At 44.0% G+C, this 25,253-nt stretch overlaps 1 protein-coding gene across 1 annotated transcript in view; it reads left to right on the top strand.

The window, feature by feature from the left end:
* znrf1 (zinc and ring finger 1) overlaps window positions 1-25,253 on the top strand; it is a 65,266-nt gene that overhangs the window by 21,758 nt on the left and 18,255 nt on the right. The window lies entirely within an intron of this gene.

Genomic DNA, 25,253 nt, shown 5'->3' with positions numbered 1-25,253 from the left:
TCTGATCAAAACAGTCTTGACTGTTCAAAGGAAACCATGTGACAAAGTGGAAGTGAGCTATTACGACTACTTCTACCAGTGGTATTAGTCAAACTGGTGAAATCAATCAGAGTCAGGCAGATAAAACCACTCATTTTACACTGTATCAAAACATAATCTCTAAAAGCAGCAACTTTCACTTGTGCGAGCTCTCCTATGAAACTTTCCCTTTCATCTGACTTTACCCACATTGACTTTGTTTCATTTCCACCACCTCCTCTCAAGCTGATATTGATTATACCATTACCTGTAAGTTTTACTTGTGGATGGTGACCTTTGCTGTTTATTGTGTGTCGCTGATCTTGCTGCGTCACTGTGTTTAAGTCTGCTACCTAACACTCTTATCATCTGTTTTATTACCTTAAAGTACCCATCTCTAACGGTGCTATAACATCTGCTCCTGCAGTCATTTTACAAGCGGTACCCAGGGACCTTAATGGATCCTTGAGGACCTTCAGGAGGGTCCTCTGCCAAATAAAGGATAGTGTAATTTGAGTAATTAAATATAGACAGACCAAGCTGCTGTTGATGCTCTCCGTCTATTTTGAATTTGAATAGACGAAACACGAGCTAAAACTTTGCAGAAGGCTTAAATGGTTATTTTTATGATTAATAAATCAATTGAGTAAAAAAAAAAAATCAATCAATGACATAAGACAGACAGTGAGAGGGATGGAAGCCCAGCTATAAAAGTGACAAAGGGGAGGCAGTGCGGTGCAATTTTAAGACAAGGCACTGTTTAGTTATTATGATTTAACTGTGAAACATCCACTCTGTGTTGCTTCATTTTCTCATGACTTATTGACTATTTATTGTTCAGTCAGTTTTAGATTAAAGGAATATCTGAGATATGGGAAAAATGCTTGTTTGCTTTTTTGTCAATTAGAGTACCACTCTCATATCTGTTCATTAAATATAAGGCTACTCTTAGCTTAGCATAAAACCTGGAAACAGGGAAGTAGCTAGCTTTGCTAATAAACCTCTAAGACTCACTAATTAACACATTATGCAATCAAAACAAAAAACAACAAACTGGCCTGTCAAAAGACCGAGCAGTGTTACCTGCTGGGTCGTTTTTTGGCTGTGAACAGTGACCCAGACCCTCGTAGTCACTGTGAGGACCATGACTGTAGATATTAAGGAGAACTGGATTCATCGTTTCATGGCTAAGGAAGTTGCTCACTGGGCGTATGTACGGAACAAGCATCCGCTGGGTTCCTCGTGCTTCCATGTCTTTGGGCCAATAGCGCAGAACATGTTCACTTGAGTCTTTCTCCAGACGAGACGTCAGCTGGCCGGGCCGGCTGTCTTCCTGTTGGCTCCCCTCACTCTTTCGGGAGATTCTCACACTCTTTCCAAATGTTACTGGACCGGATTCTGATAATAAACAAAATCATTTTGGGGATTTGTGATGCTCAGAAAAATGTATCTGCCGTTTTACATTCGCTCCTTTCACATCCACGGTTGCATATGGAGAAAAGGCATTTTGGGCCATTGTGCATCACCTGTTGAACGCTGAACTTGCATACTGGCCGTACTCTGTGTGGCCAGCATGCCAAAGTCGCTTCACGGCGCGGCTTCGTTCCTGGTGGCTTGGTGAGGACAACGTGAGATCAACCTGGTGCTTGCAGGTGTGACAAAGCTCACTTCTGACAGACGTGAAGTCAGAAATTGTGTAGAAATGAGACCACACTTGCTGTTTTTCTCTCTTTCTTCATTTTATCTATTTCTTGGCTTTCTGCTGCTTTTCTCTTGTCTCGATCCGCCCTTTTTCCTGTCCTCCTGACTCCCCTCCTCTTCTCACCAGAGTCGCTCCCTCCCCACTCAATCCCATGATTCAGCCTCACTCCCTCGATTTAGTCATAGTGTTCTTGCTTTTTCCTCTCTATTGCTCCCTTGTGCTCTCTCTTTTTCATCAATTCCCCCCTTTCAACTGTCCGTCTCGCCTTCCTTCCTCCTCTTCTGCTTTACTGTCCCCTCTATTTCTCTCCCTCTGTCCTCTTCTCCTCCTCCTCACTTCTGCACCATAAAGTAGATGGCTGGATGATTCATCTCTCCCTCTGCCCCCGGACTGTTGTGATCCTTATTTTACTGCACAGTTAGAGCGGACTCCCCCTTCCTCCTCCGACGTCTGTCTGTCCTCTGCAGCTATTGACACTTATCAACCAAAGCGTCTAGTGTTAATACAGATAACAGCCTGGCCTTGAAACAATAACCGAGCCTTCATCTGCTCAGTAATTATTGTTCTGCAGATATTTTATGTGAGGTTTGAATACAATCAGGATTTTACAGTGCTATTGATCGGATCTGGGGGAGTTGTTTGTGCAGACATTACGCTCCCAGGCACTGGTTTGATTGAGACTGGCTCCTCTCGGTGAATGTGGCTATCTAGACTACAGTCCAGCCATCCCTCTCTGGACATTATTTATCATTATGGGACAGGCTGATCCATGTTTTAATCATATTCTTAGTCTGCTGCAGCGTTGCTGCGTCTCACAGCCATTCATTGGTTCGAGTGTCTTTACTGAAGACTGGTGGAGGTGGTTGAGGTCCGATCGAATGACGATGTAGAATCAGTCTGTGAGAGGCTTAATGAATGAGTCAGTGTTTGCTAAATGATATCTGTTGACCTCATTTAAAAATATATCTATGCCGGAACATGTTGCTGCAGGGTTCAGGTTCCACTTGAACCACACTTGTTCTTCCTCTGTAAGACCTAACTTGACATTTAAACACATTCACACCTTGTGTTGTTGAGGTTTGGATGTAGAAGTGTGAGGGACACAATAAAAAAAAAAGTGAATGCTATTTCTTTACATATTTTTCTATTGCGTGAGGCAGTTATAGCACAGTTAATGTATCCTGCAACAGGATATATGAGACATGGAAAAGTGTTCTCTGCTGCTCTCATCAGAATGTTTGTTGAACTTTTACCCTCTTTACTCAGTACATGAGGTGGATAACATCACTTTATCTCTTAGTGTACATAGGCCAGTATATGAATGTAATTCACTCAATTTCCAATCATTCGGGAGACTAGATTGTTGCTACTGATATAGACTCAAATCAGCATTAATCGTGGGCAGGCACACTCATGTTGAACTCATTATAACCAGCAGAGGCACACTGGCTAATCTGCACATCTCACCAAACAAAAACACCTGTGTACAAAACAACATAATTCAGTAACAGCAAGAACATTTTACTGCTACGTAAAAAGGATCATCCTACACTTAATACATGTAGTTTGACAGGTTACAGGGTGAGTAATACAAGGAGAACGTGCTGCCGTTCGATGGGGTCGCTTTCATCGGAAAGAGAGCTGGAGGCAGCTCGTGAGACGCCTCACGCTGCCCTCTACTGACAGCCGCTTTGGTACTGCACCTGAGTCAGTAAGGTGAAATGCTGCACCAACACCAAAATGATTCTGATAAATACCAAACCTAACAAAATAAATGGGATTGCACTAGTGTGTATGTCAGAATATAATGAAAGGAGTTATAGTGAAATGCTGCCTAAATTTTTGTATTTTTAATGAATAACCCTGCTGAAAATGAGATTTTGTCCCAGGAAGACTGTCCTTTCCTGCCTTGGCTTTGATTCATATTTAATTGTTGTGTCTTGTCATTAGAATAATGAAATAGCACATTTTGATTAAAAAAACATGCAGAGGAGGTTAAAAATAGTTGTGTTTTGTCTGGAGTAGTGTCTGCGAAGCTTCTTGTCAGACTGCTTACAGCCCCAGCAAGCTCCGCTTATCAGCGGGTTCGGGCGGCCTTGCCTGAAACACAAAACCCAGGGCACAAAAAGTTCACCGCCAACACTAACAACATTAGCTGCTGCTTACAAAAGCTTAATATTTTTGTCTTAATGTCTTTTATACAGCTTCAACTGAAGGCAAGCTTTTTAAGTGTATTGTTTTTATGAATTCAGACACTTGAATCAGGACAGCTGGTCAATAAGAGGATGCTGTTAGGAGAGATTGTTGCACTCAGCTGCTGCAACTATTAAACTGTAAAAGCGGAGCTTTGCAAAGTGAGGGCAACAAGCCTACCCCTACTGGAAACGAGCCCTTGCTGCTACATGATGGTCCACCACCCTCTCCTGCGCCATGTAATGGCCACTCTGCTTCCCGCACTGAATGTTGGCCATATAGGCAAACCCAAAGTGACACACACACTGTGTTCATCAGCAGGTTATTGTCTGCAGCACTCTATACACTCTGCTGAGTGATATACTAATAGCCACTGGCATTATCCAAAGTAAGAACACTGACCTTTAGGTAATTAAAAAGTAAGCACGGGATGAAGTACAGCGAGCCAGCGATTATTGCAGAACAAGCCCTGTCAGGGTGATTCAAGACCCCTGAAGTCAGTTTTTTTTTTTCATGTCAACACTGGGAGACAACGAAGGACAAGCTAAGAGACAGCGCCTCATATTCTCCGAGTCAAACGCTGTCACGGTACAGACACACCGACTGCGGCGAGTTGGAGGGCGATGCCGTGCGAGTTGGGTGGTGCTTATTTTGGCTTGTCCCTTTTCCAACGTGGCAGCCGGGTCACAAACCCTCTCATGTTACAGCACCAAAATGCGCCTCAGAAAACATGTTAGGCGAGAAATAGGTACTGCAGCAGCAAAGTCTGATCCATATTTTATCAGCGCTGCCTAGTTTCACAGTTTGATCTGACTCTCGTGAGCCTGGTGCGTCACGCTGGATGGACTGATTTGAGGACGGGTCACGATTATGCAAATTCAGCTACGACTTCGACTGCTCCGTCAAACCCGGTGTGCCGTGTCCATCGTGCGGCACGTGGCCAGATGCTCTCCATGGAAAAAGAATAGGATCTGTCAGCTTGACATCCATCAACAGATCCAGTGTGTCTGTACCTTCAGATGTTTCTTTCAGACATTACAGTGACACCACATGTTTATGTGTTCCATTAGCAATGTTAGCATATGGAGCTACCCAGCATGTGGAGTGATATCAGAGTGTAAATGTCTGAAGTGGATCAACATTAAAACATTTACTCCTGTCTTGCAGTGCTATTGTCTGCTACGTGTGTATTGTCAGTGGAGTGACCTGTTATGTTCTTTAGACGATGACCTTATTACCCTCTGTGATAATGGTGGAGTAAGACACCATTAAGTGTAGCAGCCCTGCTGCAGTGGAAAGATAAAGCCATAATCTGCTGAATTTAAACTTTAGTTTGAATAAGATAAATGTCCGCTCGTTTGGTCCGCTCTGGCTCTCCCTCCTCATTGCAACGCTGGTTCTATTCACCTTTCATGGCTGAGGCACATTGATTGACTTTTGAGTTTTTTAACTTTCGCAAGCAGATCAGTTGCAGACAAGGATGCGGTGCTGCATTTTTAACTGACTCAGCCTGTTTCATTTATACTATTTGAGCATCTTGACACATCAGCATCACAGGCGCAACAAACTGTCTACATGACGTTTGTAAGGAAGTGTGTGCCCTTTCTGTTGACAGGCAGCTCTTGAGAAGCAAATAGTGCCGTACACACAGTTTTTTGACAAGTAAAATATGTACATGCTCTCTTCTCCTGTAGCCAATTTACATTTTTCAGTGTAAAAACACGCCCGTCTGAGAAACACCTTCCTTTGGTGCGTTACATTACAGTCAGTTATATTCAATTTGAGTTGTTCCAGGACGTGTTTGACCTGGCTCAACACAGAGACTGAAATCGAGGTAAACTGCTTGGCAAACGCCACATCCGGGTGCTGTGACTGTCTGGTCTGGGAGCGCTGTCATGAATCTACCGCGAGCCACAGCCAGGTGACTCTTGCGTGTTTTAGTGACGAGCTTGTGAGCTAACAAGATACAGCGTGCGAATAAGACACAATTAGTCGGCTCTGGAGGAGCTGGAAGGTGCGTTTTCATGCTCTGTTGTCTTTGTGCTAAATCAAACACATCCTAGATGTCAGTTTGTACTGGAGATTACATTGATATCAGTCCTCTCATCCGCGTTTGATCGCAGACACAAACTGTAAGACTGAATCGTTTAAAGCAAACACAGTTGCTCTCAACCAGCTGCAGTACGGGCACAAAATGTGCCGGTCTGTGCAAACATTTCATACCCAGCGTAGCTGCACTGTTTATCTGCGGCTCCACTTCCTGCTGACAGACACTTCATGGCGCTTCCCAGGCACAAGTGTCTCTGTTAGCCGTGAAGTCTTCATCAGTGGACAGCGGTTATTTGGGAGCTGCGTCAGGGTCTCAGGCAGGGCCGATGGTTGATGAAATATGCATTGGCCAGAGATTGAGTTGAGTGACCTCGTCTGAGGATTGTGTATGTGAGTGTGTGTGTTGTCTGCGCAGGGGTTGACAAGAATAAGTCTCCATGGGACCATTTAATAGCACTTCAGCTCAGAGTGTGTGACGGCTCTATCTATTCAGCCTCTCTCGCTGTTGCATAGTCATGCAAGGTGCGCGGGGGTGTGTGCATGCACGCGCGTGTGTGTGTGTGTGTGTTGTCAGGGTTTTCCTGCCAGAGACAGGTAGATGGAGACCAGATTGCCTGTAGGTCTGAATGGGAGCTCCTGTACAGAGTAACTCCCTCCCCTCTACCTATATGTAATTATATTTGTGCCTCAAATCAGTGTGATGGGACATTTTGAGCACAGACAAAGGTTTGCAAGTCCATAAATTATATTTGAAAGAGAAATTGTCACAAGAAATTATTGAATTTAAGCAGATAAAGATACAGATAATCCACAAAAGCAAACAACCTCTCTGAGGTTTAGGGCAAAGATGTTGAGCCTGATGCAAGAACCACTCGTAAAGACAGATCCGTTCTCGGATGGCTTGTACGAGCTCACTGCATTCACCAGTTTTCTCATATTTTGAATTTTCTCTGAGGCACAAACATAAATTATGAGTGGTCCCGACCTGTGTAGGAGTCATGTGCAATTAGTCAGCTGTTATCCAAACCTAAGTTGTTCACTAATGGATGTATATTTCATTACTTTGAAGCAATTTTGATTTTGAACTGTCCTGTTTGTATTATAAAATAAATCTAAATGTATTCATATAGCCTAACAATATCATCATTAATTTAAATTGGCTGTTGTATAACACGGCAATATCAGCATGAGCATCTCAAACTGCAGAACGTCTTAAATTATGCACAAAGTGAAGGTTGTTTTGTCTGCGTATATTACAAGGAAGTGTAGCCAGGCGCATCATGGCTGCACTTCTTTTGGATGCCTTGCTCATGTGATGGGCAGAGACAGATGAATGGTTGTTTTCGCCGTTTAGATGACCACTGGCTGGGATCTGCAACTTGTTGTAGGTTACGGTTTTGCTTTCCCTTAAAGACAAAAAATAAGAGCAGAGCAACGTCTTAGCTGGAGGTGTGTTATCAGATATCAGCGGGCAACAACTTGTAGTTGAGGTGCATGCAAAAGGACGCAAATATAATGGCGTATACCTTATGCATGCTGGGACCCTGAATGGGGCCAAGCATGAAAGGAAATGAATGCTTGATTAATGTAAGTAATATACATGCATGCAGAGATGGTCATTCAAAACACATTTTCTGCTCTGTAGATATCTGTGCTGGACTGTGTGGGCTAAAAGGTCTTTCTGTGGCCCAACAATCCTCAGAACTTGTTTGTATTCATTGTATATTGTATTATATAACAGTCATTTGCATTAGTTTATTATCAGAGCCTCTCTCTCCAGTTCGAGGCTCCTCTGCTCAGTGGAGAGCAAAATGCTTGGGTTGAAAACAGGATCATTATTTTTCTCTCCGTTTCAGTTAAACCTCTCTGCTGTGAAATGAACAGAAGTTTATTTACGGGGTGCTATAGGGGTGCATATTAGTATTTTTTTATCAGTCAGGGTATCAGTATTTGGCCATTTTTCCTCAGAAACATATTACCAGGGTTGTGATTGATATGAAAACTACGAAAAGATGAATCATTGTTAATTACAAGTGCATCAGTGTGGTTTCAGTGGCTTTAGCCGTAATGGGCTGTTTTTGTTGTCAGAACTAGTAGCCAGTTTGGAATAGATACGCTGAGTTAATATCTCCCACTCTGAGTATTTCTCTGCTCTTTTGTAATGATTGAAGGGAGCAGATTTCTTCTTTTTGATATTCACCAAAGCTTGGTTCCACTGGAGGCAAGAGTACGACAGTCTCCATCTGACAGGGAAGTTTTCAAGGATCCATCTGCTGCTGGAAAAATCCAAGATCAAAGATAAATGACAGTGTTCTGCCAAAATAAATATCACATTTTTTCTTCTTCAAGTACTATGATATGTGCTCATCTCCTTCAGTCAGTATGAACACTTGGAACCAGTGCTGTGTTAAATGAATTTGCTAATAAAGCAGCATTGCAGTGAAATACAAAATAAATCTACTGAAATTCATATTGGCCAAAGCTAAATTGTCATCTTTAAGTCATCTGCGGTTAAATATGACCAATCAGACACGGCTGCTGATCATGTGATGGCCCTCCAGGCAGAAATCAGGATTTAGTACGATGCTGTCGTCACGGTGAGGAGCCAGCTACAGGAAAATCCAAACTGGAAGCCGAACAGCTCATTTTGCATTTGAGTCATTATCCAGCTTTGATCCCCACCACTGGCTGAATGTTAATTATTGTATCACAGCGCAGTGCTGCTTTTCAGCGCAACTTTGATTCGCTCGTGTTTTTCATCACTAAAACATCACAGAGGGCTGACCAACAACAGGATAACACAACACTCAGTGTAATCCAAGCGTGTTCACAATGCAGAGAAGGAAATATATGCAGCACCTGCAGCCACTACAAAAGACAAATGGAAATGAACGAGCTGGGGTTTTTATTTCTGCATTGCAAAAATTGAGCTGTTATCATTTGGAAATGAATTCCTCATCTAAATCCTGCAGTAACGATCGTATCTTTAGCACTAAATGGGTGTGGGGGGTAACATTTTTTCTGCATTTTATTTAACACACACATATACACACACACACACACATATATATATATATAATTCATATTGACAATTCATATTGACAATTCATATATCTATCGACAATTCATTCATCCACTACCAATTTTCAAAATAGTCATTTACTAAATTTGGATGGTTAAGAAACGTCTCAGTAAAGATTTGCATGTTGGGTAAATTTGTTGCCATAGGAGCAATCTGTGGCATGATCTAAACAGGAAGTCATGGCAGCATGACAAGCTCTGACATAATTGCAACTGGGTATTTGTTTTATTTATATCTGCATGCGTGGAGGGATTCAGTATGTGTTTCAGAGTTGAGAGTTTTCATGCAATGCATAGTGTGCCTGAACGCATCCTGTGTTGGCACGCACGGAGCACTGAAGCCGCTGCCGCTCTGCTAACCTGCTGGTCATGCTATACCTTTCCGTGCAGACACGCTCTAATGTCAGCTTGGTTTAACTCCAGCTCCACAGCGTTGAGCTTTAAATCAATGGATGCAGGTTGCATTTTTTGTTTTATTCCTGTTGGCTTGGGTATTTTTGTTTGCTCTTCAAAGTTTTATGAAAGGTTTCAGTCAGACCTGCACATACAGAGCAGGCAGGGAGGGTCATACACACACACATAATGAGTATGGAGGCAAACTTTACACCTACTTGACAAAGACATTCCAAGACTATGGCAGCACAGGGGTGCAGCTCACAGAAGCTGCTGGAAATAATGAGAAAGGAGAAGAAGGAATTGGCAGGAAAATTAAGGGTGGGAGAAGAAAACAAAAGGGACAGGTAAACAGCTCAAAAAGTGGCTGTGGAACAACAAAATAACATTTCTGAACCCGTCATTGCTGGAGTGGCTGACAACATCCACAAAGTTGCAGACTTCAGCCTTGTAGCCCCGAACTCTAAATCCATTTGTCTGGCTTTGACTGTCTCGTGATGTCTAAAGTCTGTTTTAGATGCTTCTGACAGAATGAACTCTGGGGGAAATAGTTCCTGTTATGACATGTTGTGAAACTGATCAGTCAGGTAGTTTAGTTTAACGTAAAGCAGCAGTTTTCTGCTCAGATCCTCAGTGGCTCACACATGCTCGGCTGAGACTGTGCTCGTATGGGTACCTGAATGTTGCTGCACCCAAACATTCTGATTTGATTCTTTCTCTTTGCTACAAGGCGTGGCCAAAGATGAATTCATCCCTTCTTATTAATATTGTTAGGTTATCACATTCTTCACGTCCTCGTCCTCTCTGCTCTCTTTTATACGCTTGTAATTCTACTTTGGACGTTGGCCAGCTTTGGCCGCCATTACTAAGTTGAACATATAGCTGTGCAGACTGACGCAGCGCATATTAAACAGCGCTATCAGGACAGTTTAATCTAGATGAGCTTGTTGCGTTTCTGACACACTCTTTGACATCTCACAAATACACTGTTTGTTAAAATGTAACTGTCACAACCGAACTAGGACTTGAATCCAAATGCACGACTCAAGAGACAAAGTGCAAACAAAACAATCTTTAATGACAAAGTATCAAATTAAAGTCACTCTTTACAGAGGAAAATACAAACTACACTAATAACCAAGGATCGCTCTCAAGGAGCGAAAAATCACTCTTATGAGGAAGACGACTGTGACAGGAAAAAAGGCAAGGCAAAGTATCAAAATAAAGCAAGGCAAGACTATGGCAAACAACAAGACAAAGCAGCAAAGAAATACAAGACCTGAATATACAACGTGGCATGGAATGGCATAGGTTCAGACTGCACGGGACAAGACGAACTGGCACAGGACAAGGGGAAACGCAGACTATATATATGTAACAGGTACCGTAGCAACGGCACCGTGGTTGACAGATAATCTCCTGTAACACTGGGATGCAGGAGAGAAATAAGGAGACGGCTAGTTATGTCCAAGGATCTTGCAGCAATTTATTAAAGTTTCTTTATGACATGTTCAACTTGTTCAGTGTTCAATGTCCTTTAAACATTTCAATAAATTTCAGTGTCCATGTCAATATCCTTCAGTACAAATCCCATAACAAAATAAATCTCTTTATCAAATACATGTTCACTTACTGTTCGGCTTAGTAGTGTTTTTAACTATTTATCACAAATGAAATACATGGACAATGGTAATATTTACCAGCTTAATGTGAAAGTTATTTTTTAACTCCTTATGAAAGTATTTAACTTCGTTTTAAATCAAGACAGTACTGCATATCACCTCCAGAACTGTTAAGTGCTTAAAATAAACCAAATTTCATTTTTAAACAGTCACCTTTTTTCTTCCTGAACTCACTGAGCAATAAAACATTTTAAAACTAATGGTGGGGACCTTACAGACAGCAAAATAAACAGTACACATCAAAATTGTAAGTTTCAAAAGTACTACTGAAGTGTATGTTCATGTGGGAGAAGTGTGTGTGTGTGTGTTAAACTGGCTGATTCCTACTGCCATGCACGCCATGCGTGATCACTGTACTGTTGCTTGGCTAGGTTTTGCCTCTGTGTTTCAAACGTTGTTAAACACTATTATAAAACGTCTCATTCAAAGACTACTTAACTGAAACAGTTCAGTACCATCCCAAATACATTTCAGCATGGCTAGTTTTCATATTTAGAGTGCTTTTGTACATTTACCAACCTGGGATGCAGGAGAGAAATAAGGAGACGGCTAGTTATGTCCAAGGATCTTGCAGCAATGAAGCAAGACGCATAGAAGACGCTAAACCCATCACCCGCCCTCGCCCCCTGCTGGTATGGAGTAAACATTACAGCATACACACAAAATAGAAAACTCAAACCAGTGCACAAGTAAATGTAAAACTCTTGGGGTACTTATTCAAAAATAAAATACAACAATTTGGATCCAAAATAAAAGACAATAATTTATTCTCTTATTCTTGTTTACACAACACAAATGTGACACTTTTGTGGTCGTCACACACTCTCCGACAAAAAGAAATGGGTCCCACCATTTTCTACTCAGCTCTTCTTAACTCAAGTTCTCTTTTTCTCCCTAACAGGTGACAGGAACAGGTAAGATGTATGGGTGTGATGGTAAGGGGTAAGGCATGTATGTAAAGGGAGAATAGGGAGTGGAATAGGGGTTGAAGGGGTATGTTGGTGTTGCATAGGGAATGAGTGGGTGTAGAGGCTGTGTAGTATGAGGTGCAGTGTAAGCAGGTGAGTGTAAGTTTGTGTTTGCCATGTTAACTCTAGCTTGTGTTGTCAGTGTGGGCTGACCAAGTCTCTCATATGTAAAGATCTGTCTAGGTTGTCGGTCCCGGCTTGACCTTCTGACCTCTGTCTGGTGGTCTGGCATGGCATTAACCAGAGGCTGTTCTCCCTGCACATCAGCATATCCATCTTGCTCCTCAGGTTCCATTTCAACAGACTGGACTTCATCCCGTTCAGATTCTACTGTCTCTGCTTCTCTTACAGGTACAGGATCCACTTCAGGTAAGTAGTCTACATTAACTCTCACCTCTTTACGTACAGGTACCGGAACTGGGTGAGTCACGGTGATGGCTGGTTGTTGTTGTGGGGCTACCGTAGGTATCCTCTCAGCTGGTATCCTCAGCCAGTAACAAGGACCATTGGAGTCGGAATCTGAGTCAGAGTCTGAATCTGCTTCTTGCAGTGGGTCTGCACACTCTGGGGTGGTACGTCGAGTTTGATATTTCCTTTTCTGGGTTGTCTTCTCATGGGCGGCCTGGCGTGGAGTCTCTTCGACTGGAAGGTCATTTACGAGTAAAAGCAGATTGCGATGTAGTGTTCTTGTCTTTTTCTGGTCCCCGGACTCGGGATACACTACGTACACTGGGTTATCAGCAAACTGTTCTTTCACGACATAGATGGCCTTCTCCCAGTAGGATCGTAGCTTTCCTGGTCCACCACGCTGGCTCAGGTTCCTGACTAAGACCCGATCGCCAGGCTGTAGCACCACTCCTCTTGCTCGCCTGTCATAGAGCACTTTGCCTTTGGCGCTGGCCTGCTTGCTGTTCTCATTGGCAATCCGATAGGCCTCAGACATCTGCTTTGCCCACTTCTTTGCATATCCCTTTGGCGAGTCAGGCTCTGTGTCTTCAAGCAACCCAAATAGAAGATCAATGGGGAGACGAGGATGACGGCCATAAAGGAGAAAGAAGGGCGAGAAGCCTGTCGACTCGTGTCGAGTACAATTGTACGCATGGACAACTCTCGGGATCTGGTCTTTCCATCGTTCTTTCTCTTTGTCGGTCAACGTTCTCAACATCTGTAGGATCGTCCGATTGAACCGCTCTGCAGGGTTCCCCTGAGGATGATATGGCGATGTTCTTGAATGACGAATGCCTGACAGCTGCTGGAGAGTACGGAACAGTTCATTCTCAAATTCACGGCCTTGATCGTGGTGTAACTTTGAGGGATATCCAAAGCGGAGGACGAAGTCATTAAAGATGCGCTCAGCCGCTGTCTTTCCACTCTTATTCTTCGTCGGGTAGGCCTGAGCGAATCTTGTAAAATGATCAACGACCACTAGAATATACTCATAGCCACCACGGCTGGTCTCCAGATGTAAGTAGTCGATACACACTAACTCTAATGGTGAGCTTGATGTGATACTACCCATTGGGGCGCGAACATGAGTAACTGGCTTCTTTGACTTTATGCATGGACATTTCTTAGTGATGTGGTCCTCAATTTCTCTTGCCATGAATGGCCAATAGAATCTCTCTCTAGCGAGGTTTAGGACCCTTTCTGTGCCAACGTGAGCCATGTCATTGTGAAGTTTCTTCAAGACAAGGTCTTTGTACTTGGTGGGGAGTACCAACTGCTTTCTGCCATTGGCATGCCTGTACAGGAGACCATTTTCCAAGACTAGCTTTCCCCATTCATGGAACAGCCTTTTTGTAGCTCCACTCGCAGCTTTCCGTATCTCATCAGTCAAGGGTGTACCTGCCTCTTTCAACTTGATTATTTCACTGATGGCTTCATCCGCACGTTGCGCTCCTGCAAGCTCATCATGGCTGATTGAATTCAAGTGATCGAGGGGAAGAGACTGGTCGGCTTGGGAGGAGATGTTCAGAGCCGCCACCCAGGCTACGTCTTTCTGTTTGGCTACTTTACTCCCATCCCAGACAGCACGAACCACGTCTTCAGAACAGTCTTTGGTACAAGACTCAGCATATGCTTCAATGTCTAAAGGGAGACGTGACAGGGTGTCAGCATCTATGTTAGACTTGCCTGGTCTGTACTTTATGTCGAATCTGAAATCTGAGAGTTCCCCAACCCACCGATGGCCTACAGCGTTTAGCTTTGCTGTGGTCATTACATAAGTAAGTGGATTGTTGTCTGTATATATTGTGAAGTGAGGTGCATAAAATAGATAATCTCGGAATTTTTCACACACAGCCCACTTCAGGGCAAGGAACTCTAGCTTTCCACTGTGCAGATGGTAGTTTCGTTCAGCTGCAGTTAAAGTCCTGGACCCGTACCCGATAACTCTCAACTTGCCATCCTGGTGTTGGTAAAGGATTGCGCCCAGTCCCTGGTCTGAAGCATCTGTGTGTAATACAAAAGGTGCATTGAAGTTGGGGTACGCCAACACAGGGGGGCTAACAAGGAGAGAAACAAGTCGGTCAAGGGCTTGCTGGTGTTCAGCGCTCCACTCCACGGGTGTTCTGGACGGTAGTTGTGGACCTTTGCCTCTACCACGCTCTACAGTTGCTTGTCCTGGCTTGACTTGTAGTAGCTCATAGATGGGCTTTGCTATCCTTGAAAAGTCCTGGATGTAAGAGCGGTAATAACCCAGGAAGCCAGTGAGCTTTCTCACATCTCCAACTGTCTGTGGCGTCCTGCTGGCTAATGATCGCACTGCATCCAGGTCTTTGGGATCGATTCTCACTCCCTGAGCTGATACAAGGCGACCCACATACCTTACTTCTCGTCGAAACAGCTCACACTTTTCAGGTCTTAGCTTCACCCCGTGTCTCTTCAAGGCTCGAAGTACTTTGCGGACCCCTTCCACATGCTCATCAAAGCTTTTCGCGTAGCAAAGCACATCATCAAGATACGGGAGACAGCAATCATCTCTCAAGGGACCTAGCATCTCTTCCATACTCCGCTGGAAAGCTGCAGGGGCGTTCGAGAGGCCAAACGGGATACGGACCCATTCATACAGCCCCCAGGGTGTAATGAAAGCGGTGAGGTGCTGAGAGTCTTTGGCAACGAAACCTTGATGGTAGGCTTTTCCTTGGTCGAGGATGCTGAACCAGGAATAGCCACCAAGGGTGTCAGTCAAGTCTTGTATCCTAGGTAAAGGATGTCGATCAGGGATTGTTTTCTGATTCAAGAGACGATAATCTATGCAGAGGCGGAGCGTACCATCTTTTTTACGGACACAGACCACTGGTGCAGCATAAGAGGACTTTGACTTGACAACCCAGCCTTTCATCAGCAAGTCTTGTACGTACTCTTTCACCTCTTTAAACAGTGGCTTGGGGACAGAGGAATATGCCCTCTGCACTGGAATCTCGTCCTTGAGGTTGATCGACATCTGCAAACTGGGAATACAGCCAATATCATGACTGTCTCGAGCAAAAGCAGCTGATTCTTCCCACAACATTTTCTTTACTTTGTCTTGTTCTTCTTCACTAAGGTGGCTGAGATCCACGGGAGGTTGCCACAAAGCTGGAGCAGGTTGAGCAGGTGGTGTCGTTGCTGCATTAGCTACTACTCTGGGCATGTACATCTCCTGTGGGTTAGTCTCAATCACCCTAGCAACAGTCTGGACGCTGCCCAGGACGGTCTTCCTCGGTATGATGACAGGATGCTTTGTACTATTTCTTACTGGTATTGTGACATAAGGTCGCTTCGCCGGTTGCATTTCAAGCAGGCCCTCCCCAATCTCCAATTCTGTGAGATGTGCGTTGTTTTCTTCAGGTTCAAACAAGAGAAGGGGGTCCGACTGATCTACAGCCGGCGGGATCTGACACTTGACCCAGGCAACTTGTCCAGCTGGAACTGCAGTGTCATAATTGCCAGTTCTTAGCAGTCCTGGACACATGGATGGTTTGTCTGTCTGAATGAAGTTCACCAACAGCTCCACCTGATCCACAGAGGCAGATATGGAATCAGAGAGGAGTGTGGTGAGGGCTGGAAGAAACTCGGTTGGTCTATCCTGAACTACTTCCTCTAGCACATTGAACCCAAGGATTGGCTGTTCAAGCGTAATGCTACTGATGAGGAAAGGCACCATTATAGACTGGCTAAGAGCAGAATTTCCAGCAAAGCTGACTGCGATGAGGACCCAGCCATCAAAAGGAAGGACTCCTCCGTTCACAGCTTGTATTTCCAGCTCTTCATCATCAAAGATTTCACTGAGGGGCCTCACCGGTGCATCTGGTAGGTACTTATTTTTCCAGTTTCTATCAATCATGCTCACCTGAGCTCCGGTGTCTAATAATGCATCGACTGTCAAGCCATTCAGGTCACATCGTGCAAGGGCCTTGGCGCCTATAAACTTGGCTAGACGCCTGCTTGTCTGAGTGGGTAGGGAAAGGGGAGACTGGGGGTTGTTTTCACTGTTCACTTTCGGTCTTTTATTCACTAAACTCTCCCTTGCAGGACTCTCAGAGCTGAATACATTGCACTTAACACTGTGGGACTGAACATGAGGCCCGGTCACTGCTTGTCCCGTTGCAGCGACCGGCTCCAGTTTTCCTGACGCTTCGGCTTCTTCAGGCAACCTACTGCTCTGTGACCGTCTTCACCACAGTGAAAACAGTGGGTGCAACCTGGGAGACTCTGTGCGAGGCAATTGGCACAGCTATACGACTTTGGTTTCCTTTGCTCCACTTGAGTTTTGCAGTGATGGCAAGGTTCAGAATTTTTAATCTGCTGTGGCCGCTGCAGTAGCTCAACTTTAGTAATTAACTCTGCTACTTTTTCAGTTAACTGCTGGAGTGCATTAGCCTTTGGCTGTTTATCTGGAGCATCTTTCTTTGCACCACTGCCTTGTGCAGCTGCGACTTCAACCTCCACGAGCTCGGTGCTACGCACACTTACTTGTTTCTGTTTCACGTCTGGCCCCAAACGTCTCTGTCGCTCATTCTCTGTGTTTGTTATCTTCATCATTTGTTTCAGAATTATCTCGTCAGACACACTGCTATCAGAAAGCAACGTTTTAAGTTCCCTGCGTATGTCATTATGTCTATGGCTAAGGCCTTGATATATGGTGTGTAGGAAAATGTCTTGAACTGTGTTCGCATTGTACTTCACTTCTGTGTCGGCGTGTTTTGAAGCAAAAAGGATCTTTTGTTTCAGACCTATGACACGGTACAAGAACTGTTGGGGAGATTCACTGTCATTTTGTCTCGTGCACATCAGCTCTTGGAAGAGCTCTGTGTTGCTTCGCCCACCTAAGTGGGACTGCAGGAAGCCCTTCAGCTCATCTATAGTCAAGTCGTCTTTGTGCATTAGCATGTCTTTAAAGTGGCCTGGTTTGATAATCCTGAGAATGCCTCTCAGTATTTCAGTCTCACTAAACTGGTCTTTTACTCCGTCATCAATTTGTCTGCATATGTTGTTGTAGCTGAGGTCTGAGCTCTGATCACCGATCTGTCCACCTTGAACCTTGAACTCACGTCGCAGCATTGAGAGATCTCGAAAGGGGACGAGTCGGTCATGTCTGTCATGTGCATGTTCAGGTGTGTGTTTGGTGTCAGATAGTGGTGTAGGATGTATTAGTGTAGGTGTTAGAGTGGGTGGTGATGTGGGGTTGTTAATGTACTGTAGAAAACTAGCAAGCATTTTCTGTAACTCGACTGTGTCTGTGTTCTGTGTGGTGACAGTGTGTGTGAGTGGTGGAATGGTGGTTGGTGAGGGAGTAGCTGGGCTAACCTCAGCCGTGTGGGGTGTGTTAGTATTGGAAATCCTAGCTGTGGCATCATCAGTTGTCACATCATCACTAACTACACCTGACTGACCTGTTGTCACATTCTCACTCACTGACATTACATTGTGCGTATCAACATCCTCTACTATCTTAGACTGAGCATTACGAACCTGAATGACATTATTCACAGTATCATTTAACTCCAACAACACTGCCATACCTGAATCCTCAGACTGCATAAGAGTGTCACTTTTCATGAAGGCTAGGATGTGCTCGAAGCAACTTTCTTCCTCACCAACCTGAAGCGTAGATGGATCCTTCCCCAGCACAGGACCAACACTCTGAGCCAGTTGGAAAAGTTCATCGGCCTTCAGAGTGAGCAGACTCTTCTTGATGTCCCACACCAAGCCTTTTCTCCCACCGTCCGCCATGACTGCTTTTCCGTCTTCCTCTCCGTTGGTCTCCCTTCCAGGCAGCTGATTCACATGTGGCTCCAGGTCTGGTCCAGTTGCTTGGCACTGTTGTAGCTTCACAGGCACTAGTGGTGGATGCACAGCCTGTGCATCTGGGATGATGGATTGTTGAGGTAGGTTGTGTCTTCACACACCGCAGGGCAGAGGAGGCGCTGACATTGGATGTAGAACCCTATCTTCCTCCAGGTACATGGGCTGAAGAGTCGTCGGGTCCCGGAACACTTCACACGGTTGATTCTGGTTGTGCTTGTAGCCTGCGCATCTAACGCCGCTCCCCGTACGGGCCACCAAAAATCTGTAACAGGTACCGTAGCAACGGCACCGTGGTTGACAGATAATCTCCTGTAACACTGGGATGCAGGAGAGAAATAAGGAGACGGCTAGTTATGTCCAAGGATCTTGCAGCAATTTATTAAAGTTTCTTTATGACATGTTCAACTTGTTCAGTGTTCAATGTCCTTTAAACATTTCAATAAATTTCAGTGTCCATGTCAATATCCTTCAGTACAAATCCCATAACAAAATAAATCTCTTTATCAAATACATGTTCACTTACTGTTCGGCTTAGTAGTGTTTTTAACTATTTATCACAAATGAAATACATGGACAATGGTAATATTTACCAGCTTAATGTGAAAGTTATTTTTTAACTCCTTATGAAAGTATTTAACTTCGTTTTAAATCAAGACAGTACTGCATATCACCTCCAGAACTGTTAAGTGCTTAAAATAAACCAAATTTCATTTTTAAACAGTCACCTTTTTTCTTCCTGAACTCACTGAGCAATAAAACATTTTAAAACTAATGGTGGGGACCTTACAGACAGCAAAATAAACAGTACACATCAAAATTGTAAGTTTCAAAAGTACTACTGAAGTGTATGTTCATGTGGGAGAAGTGTGTGTGTGTGTGTTAAACTGGCTGATTCCTACTGCCATGCACGCCATGCGTGATCACTGTACTGTTGCTTGGCTAGGTTTTGCCTCTGTGTTTCAAACGTTGTTAAACACTATTATAAAACGTCTCATTCAAAGACTACTTAACTGAAACAGTTCAGTACCATCCCAAATACATTTCAGCATGGCTAGTTTTCATATTTAGAGTGCTTTTGTACATTTACCAACCTGGGATGCAGGAGAGAAATAAGGAGACGGCTAGTTATGTCCAAGGATCTTGCAGCAATGAAGCAAGACGCATAGAAGACGCTAAACCCATCACCCGCCCTCGCCCCCTGCTGGTATGGAGTAAACATTACAGCATACACACAAAATAGAAAACTCAAACCAGTGCACAAGTAAATGTAAAACTCTTGGGGTACTTATTCAAAAATAAAATACAACAATTTGGATCCAAAATAAAAGACAATAATTTATTCTCTTATTCTTGTTTACACAACACAAATGTGACACTTTTGTGGTCGTCACATATACACATGAGGTAACAGGGAACAGGTAGAAACAATCAGGGCGGGGTAGACAATCAGACAGGTGGGAAGGACACCAGGAAGTCAAGGGCCTGAAACGAGAGGAGAGTTAGGTTTCACAATAAAACAGGAAGTCACAAGACAACATAGACACAGGACAAAAACTAAACATAACCTAACCCTGATTTCAAAGTGATTTGTTCCCTGTAAACCTTATCTGTACCATCACACTCTGCTGTCTTTGCAGATCACAGTAATGCAATTATTTACATACATACAAGATTTTAAACAGTGAACTAAAACTATAATCTAAACTCGACTGGCTTTATTATCAGCTCTCCAAGCTGCAGCCATCTCATCACCATGCATCTAAATCTGCTGCTAATGTTTAAACTGGGTGGAACCGAAAGACAAACTATGGCGATCACTGATTGGTCGTTAGGTACGCACATTCACAGCTCATTCTCGTTCCTGCGTGGCTGATGATTGGTCGGCCGAACATGCCGCTGAACATAGTCTGCACAGTGAGCCGCAGACACGTGAGAGCACATCCACTCAGAAATGTTGGAGGCTGTCATCGAGAGAGAGGAGTTAAGGTTAGGAAGTGAAAAACGTGGTTGAAGGGACATTAAAAGCCTCTGCCCACGACCACCAGAGTCAACGCCTTGTATGTGAATCCTGCTTTTTACAGGGTTTGTCCCAATAATCCAAACTAACCAGGTCAATGCATACAATGTATGAATTCATCAACACAGTGCTGGCTAGCTGGCTGTCTGGGGCCATTCAGTGTTGCGTTTACTTGTCCTACCTGTGCCTGTGTGAGCTTTCCTTACACAGTGCTAAGACATGCAGGTGAGGTAAACGTGACTAGTTGTCTGTCTATTCACCTGATTTTACCCTGTTAATTGGAAAATATAAGCGGGGTATAGTCAAGAGATGGATGGAGTAGAATAATAGAGCTTTGTTCCTCCATCTATCGACTGATGGAGAGGCAATAGATCTTTTAGCAACAGGAGCAAAAATAAAACAAAGCATTGAATAACATCCAGTTTTGTTTGTCAAGGTATCCGAGCCATTGTTGTGTTTTAAAAACATATTTAAAGCTGCAAGATTGTATTTGCTTCACTGACGAAGAGCACAAGAACAAATCAAATCTCCCTTTTCTCCTTCGTGTCGTGATCGAGAGGCACAAACAGAATTCTATATTTTTCAGATATTTTAGAATTTAATGTTAAAACCTATAAGTAAGAAAAAGCAGCACTCACAGTCGGTATAAAGCGTCCCGTGGCTGCTGGTCATAAACCTGCTGTGTGCAGTTTACCGACATCGCCTGCCGTCCACAGTGACAACGGTCAAGAAAAATATTTGAGAGAAATGTGCCAATTCGACATAAACCAACTCGCGCATGGTGCAGGATTACTGGCACAACATGCTCAACTACACACGCGCTTGTGCGCTCTCACAACGCACACATACACACTCTCACATAGGCACCACTATAATTAATTTATGATCCAGTCCTGTGATTTATTTTTGTCCCTATCTGACCTTATGCGCTCCTTGAATATGAAAAGTCCTCCAGGATTTGTGGTGCTTGGCTGAGTTGAAGGCAAACACACACACACACACATGCACACCTCCCTGACTGCACAGCTAGAGTCCTTCTGGACCATGTATCATAACCCTTCATTTCTCCTCAAACGCCTGAACTCTCTCACCTTCCTTCTGCACCTCTTTTTCACTCATTTCCTCCATCTCTCTCTGCTCGTCCCTATGGAGCATCTGAAAATAGCAGCCAAGGGAAAAGTGGGTCAGCTGCCATGTGGAAGGGGGGTCTGTGTATAGTGAATTTGTCTGTGTGTGTGTAACCTAACAAATTGTCAAACTAGAGTATGTGTGTATCTCAGATTTTGAAGCTTTTTTATGAACTGTTGTGCAACATTTCTCAGACAAACAGCCGTGTTTGCAGAATGCCCGAATCTTGAATTAAGCGTCAGGTTTGCAGCATTTTTAACATTTTCTCATGAAAATAAATAGTAGGTGTAATAGACAAATTTCTGTTAAGGTCTTGTCAAGTACTCTTTTTCCAGCTGTTATTGAATTTTTTATAGGCTAAAGAGATGCAGAGGTCAGGTTCGGTACGGAGCCCTGCAGTGACCACAGAGAGAAAAAAAAAATCAAAGCTATGTTTTACTGCATTGGCTGCTTAAAATGCCACTGCGAGCGCATGGGATACAATTTGTTCCCATGTTTTAGTTCATTTGTGTGCACAAGACCCTGTAAGCGTAGTGTAAATACAGAGAGCCAACACAACAGGCTGCATCTGTCCTTTTTCCAACCTACCTGAGATGAAACCACACCTACTTCCCCGTGACAAAAGCCTCGACGCCATCACGGCTGCAGAGCTCGGAAAACAGCCACATGGGGCACTGATGACTGTACTGCTTATCTGAATTAGGTTGGAAAAACAAGAACTGGGCTCACACACCTCCCGGTGAACGGGTCCAGACCGGGACCGCACGCGGCCTCTGAGACCAACGGAGGCCAGTTCGACCAGAGGGATAAAGCACAGAAGTGACTTACAGCAGCTCCGACCAGGACTCAAGAGATGACAAAGACACGACGGGTTCAGGCGAGGACAGGAGGAGTGAAGCGGGGAGAGCGAGAGGGAAGTCTGCAGTGTTTGTGGATTGGACAGCTCTGGATTCCATTAAACAGGTTTAAATGGGCAGGTGGACAGGGTTTTGGCTGGTTTACCATTAAGTTGGACAAATAAATAAATTCTATTGCTTAGCTGGATGTGAACACATCCAGTCACTTTGATGTGACATCATTTCTATTCGTTCTGCTGAGAGGAGATATTATGAGAGGGAGTAACCATCATTACCACCCACCCACGGCTTACCCTGTAAACACACAGGAGCTGCAGTGTTTTTGCAAAGCTGTTCTTTCATTGTAACAGAAACCTCTGTGCCTGCAACATGACAGCATCCACATTTGTTTCTCTTTTTGATAGCATGGGATTGCACAGACTTCTGTCTCTCTCTCTTCATGCGTGTATGTGTGGGAGGTACACGTTGACACTGGAGGTCCGGCATCAGTCAGCGTCCACCTCCGGAGGCCTGAGCGGGCATTACGGTGGGCTCAGCCCGGAGGTGTCAAACCACTTCGGTACTGTATTCCATGGGTCTCGTGGCTGCCGGATTCCTTTCTTTTTAACCCTTCATTGCTAACAAATGTCAGAGACAAGGACAAGAGTGAAGAAAAGACTGTTGTAAGAAAGAGAAAAGACAAACAACAGGAGAAAAAGCCTAAAGAAAAGCCTGACAGGCAAGCCTCCTGGTGGTGCCATTGCTTAAATGTGTAGGTACCAAACAGACAAATTTGTTCATTCTGTGGCTTAAACTGAACCTTTATTATGAAAGTGACGCCACTATGTGAACAGTCGCACCTCTCCTCCATTCTTATAACTATAACCCCATTCGCCCTGCAGGTCAGCAGAACGTCAGCTCCTCTCTGGTCTCTATTTAACTCTGTTTCCACGCCCTCACCTCTGACCCAACTCCTCACGGCAGCGACGCGAGCGCCTGCCTAAGATTCCTGGTTAGCTAAGCTAAACGAATGCAAGCAAGTTTAGTTAGCGCCGAGCTGCTAACGCTTCAAGGAGAATAAAGGAGTGACCGTTTTCTTCCAACTTCCACTGACACACTGCAGAGCAAGCACGGCTGTCACACAGATTAGCACAGGGCTGATGAACTTTTGTCAGTGTTGCTTTCATGTTTTTCACTGATCTATACTGTGGTGATACCTTTTCACAGTATTGGGTAGTCACTCCGCTAAGATGATGCAAACTGGCACCGTTATCCCACACGGGTCGCAGACATACTTTAAACATATCGACGCAGGCGGAGAGAAACTCAGAGCTTCACATGCTCTCTTTGTTTCTAACGCGTGTTCGTGCACGTGTGAACATACGGAGGAAGAACAAAGAAACACACACGTTCTTTCTGGCACACACGCTGTCTCTCTCACATACATATGCACACACACACACACACACACACACACACACACACACACACACACACACACACACACACACACACTCCCTATTGTTCTCTCGTTAAGTGCATTTAGTCTGATTCCATATTGCAGGTTTGACTTTTATTACCTTTTGAATAAATGCTTTTGAATATGCATGCTGGTCTTTTTAATGTTGCACAAGTGTGAATGCTGCCAACCTCTATTCACCAGAATGGCAGAACCCTTCATATATAATGTATATGTATGTAGATATAGATATATATGTCTATAGTTAAATGCTACTATTTCATCTGAATATATTGCACCTACATTTAAATCTATTAGACCACCACATGATTGTAGCTCATATAAAATCTCTGTCCGTTCAGAGTAGATGCTATAATCCTCATGAGACTGTAGCTTTAATCTGTAATCAGTGATAAAAGACACTTACCTGTATGAGGGCATCGGTGTACCGAGGTTTCAAAACAGAGTTTGCACACGAAGCTTGCTCATTCTTTTTAGAGCTTTTTGGTAACATAAGTTGATTTGCATGATGAGTAAACCTACAGTAAGGTCAGTAAACTGAAGTAGAACAAGGCGCAAAAGCCACATGTCAAAAACCTGCTGAAACGCATCACGATCTGACTCATCCTGGACTGAGAGTGAAGGATTGCAGCTGTTTTGATTAGAAGTCTCCTCCATCACGAAGCAGTCATGTCTGTTTTCAGCTTTGTGCAAACTCGGCTCATGTGGCCCAGTGGTTGATCTAATTATCTGTTATGTGTTAAACTAATACAGTTAGGCCTAATGGGTCCCATCCAAACAGCACAGGAGGGGGCTGCTGAGATGGCTCCAGCATTATGAAACAACCAAGAGTAGGGTGTGAAAATGTGAGAGAGGATAAATGTGGGCAGACGAAAAAAAGTTGTTTATCTGTGCTCTCTGTAGAGTTTCTGATCTGATCGGCGTCGACAGAATGACACTGTCTGTTTATGGGACCACAAAGGTGACCTGGTTACGTTTAGGGTTGTGATTATCAACTGGTGGCCTGCGGGCCACATCTGGCCCTCCCAGGCTTCCCGTCCGGCCCGCAGTACATTAATGAATTCATCCTTTCTACTCTGTGGATCCACCGCCAGTGAGGACAAAACCGTCTGAGGAAACACAAAGACGGAATTTTGTGGTGGAAACACGAAATCCGAAAATCTTGTTAAGATTTAGGAAGTTCCAAGAAATATCAGCTTTTCTGTCGATAGCTGAATTAAAACGTAGGAACAAGCTGTGAAATGCAGACACACACACAACACATCGAAGGGCAATGCTCTCCACTCGAACGTGTCACAGTGGCTTGTTCCATTTGACTTTGTTGTGTTGCCTGTATATGTCTGATCATTGGGCTGACCTTTAGATCTCGCTTCACTTAACGTTGCTTGTTTAAAATGCAGCAGCTGCAGTACAAT

The sequence above is a fragment of the Chelmon rostratus genome, chromosome 6 (genome assembly GCF_017976325.1).
Source record: "Chelmon rostratus isolate fCheRos1 chromosome 6, fCheRos1.pri, whole genome shotgun sequence".
Lineage (NCBI taxonomy): Eukaryota > Metazoa > Chordata > Actinopteri > Chaetodontiformes > Chaetodontidae > Chelmon > Chelmon rostratus.
Note: the sequence above shows the minus strand (reverse complement) of the source record. Positions and strands in the feature narration are given on the sequence as shown.